Source organism: Rhagoletis pomonella, unplaced genomic scaffold (genome assembly GCF_013731165.1).
Source record: "Rhagoletis pomonella isolate Grant_MI unplaced genomic scaffold, Rhpom_1.0 Rhpom_scaffold_00014, whole genome shotgun sequence".
NCBI lineage: Eukaryota > Metazoa > Arthropoda > Insecta > Diptera > Tephritidae > Rhagoletis > Rhagoletis pomonella.
In genome coordinates, this window is record NW_023458568.1 from 12,603,863 (window position 1) to 12,605,834 (window position 1,972).

At 33.9% G+C, this 1,972-nt stretch overlaps 1 protein-coding gene across 1 annotated transcript in view; it reads right to left on the reverse strand.

Moving 5' to 3' along the window:
* The window catches only part of LOC118749145 (nuclear RNA export factor 2-like), a 96,350-nt gene that overhangs the window by 1,268 nt on the left and 93,110 nt on the right, over positions 1-1,972 (reverse strand). The window lies entirely within an intron of this gene.

A 1,972-nucleotide genomic window follows, 5' to 3' on the forward strand; every position in this document is an offset into this window, starting at 1 on the left:
CCGCGTATCAAGATAATGCAAAACCTCGTATGTGACGTTGCATAAATTATTTTCCAGAGAGTAAAAACACTTATATTTCAAAATGGTTCTTTTTTTATAAAGCAATCGCACTTCTGGCTAGTATATTTCAGGACGAATGGATAAGGATTGAGCCAAGAGCTTGTGTGAGCAAATCCAATTTTTGGCAGCAAACGTCAGTTACGCGGTTATGCAGATTGACGATACGCCGGTGAAAAATAATTTGTAAGAAAACCCACGCGGTAACAAATTAGAAATATTTATATCTTATATATTAATACGCAAACATGATTTTTGTGGTACTTAATCCCCATTGATTTAAATGAAACTCATATCAAATGAAAGATGAGTTGGTGTAGATGTGCCGAATTTAGTTTTTAACCCTCTAAGAGCCACTTTGAGCGAAACATTAAAAAAAAAACTATTTAAAGTCCCGATTGGTACAAGTTCAGCCCGAATGTCAGTTAAAGGATCAACATGCAATCTTATATATAGTATTACGCATTCGAATTCCCATACAAATCTAATTATTCCTTCTGTTCCTATGAATTATAAGATTATTTAACCGATGGAATATACCCCACCTAACAATATTAGTGACATAGACGAAAAGAGGTGCTGATGTAGCTTAAAATCGTCACAAGCAGAATGAAAAAGTGTATAAAATAAGTGATGTGGTCGAATTTCGACCACTGGGCGATACTAGTTAAATAAAATTATGCGTACAAAGAAACAGATTTTATAGCAAAAATCTTTAAGTAAGCGGCTCTTAAATTCTTAAAATGAACCAAATTAAATGGGAAGAGCTAAACTCAATACAACTGTTCCATATTGCGTGTCAAACCACGTGAAAGATCACCCAAACAGATCCGATACGTCTACATAAAAAGCGTGGATTACGTAAGAAAAGTTGATGAGTTTAAATTAAGTGGTAACCTAGCCGAAAATTGGAGAATTTTGACAACTTTTTAATGGATTTGAAAAAAAATAGTACGAAGATGTGGTTTCGACAATGAGGATCGAATGATTCGTGACCGTATTGTATTAGGTACAAATGACAAGAGATTGCAGAAGAAATTGCTGGATACACATGATTTAACAATGGAGATGGCGGTAGATTTAGCACGTTCAGCGGGGCTTTCAAATCAACAGGTGGCACGTATGCAAGGCAGTAGTGAGGTGGTAAATTTGGTATGAAGGAGCCCGGGCAAGGGTGAAGGTGGCACTGAAGTGCAAAGAAGTGAGCCAAATCAGCATAAATAATTTAAAAAGGGAAATTTTAACTGTAAGTTTTGCGGTAGAACCCATTTAAGAGGCCTTTGGGAAGTTTTGTAACAACTGTAGAGGAAAATATCATTCCGCGAGCATATGCAAAAAAAAAAATCGGTCAAGGAAATAAAACTAGAAAATAAGAATGAAAATGAAACTTATTTATATTTAGATACAATTAAAAGTTTAAATTATTAAAAAATTTGGTATGAAAACATAAAGGCTGCATTTCTTTATTCATTCTGAACGTTTTTGTTTACTTATTCTTTAGAATGTTCCTGATGATATGTTAACGTATATTTCAAACGTATTCTGTTTGTTCCGGCTGTGAAATGGGATTATCCGGAATGTATAAAGAAACGCAGCCAAAGTTTTTCATAGTCAAAAGAATTAATGGCATAAGAAATTTTCAAAAACAAGATTTGCTTAATAAATACGAGCACATTTTCAATGGATTAGGTTGTTTTAAAATCATTTTTCTATAGAACTCAAAGACAATGCTCGAAGCCGGCATCGCGTCGTTAAGGGAACCTTTGCGAAATGAACTAAATAACTTGTTTGAAAAAGGTATTGTTGAAAAAAAAAACAAAAAGCCGAGATCATGGGTTTCGAATATAGTAGTAGTCGAGAAACCGAATAAGAAATCAAGAATTTGCATTAATCCAAAAGAACTAAATAACGCTAT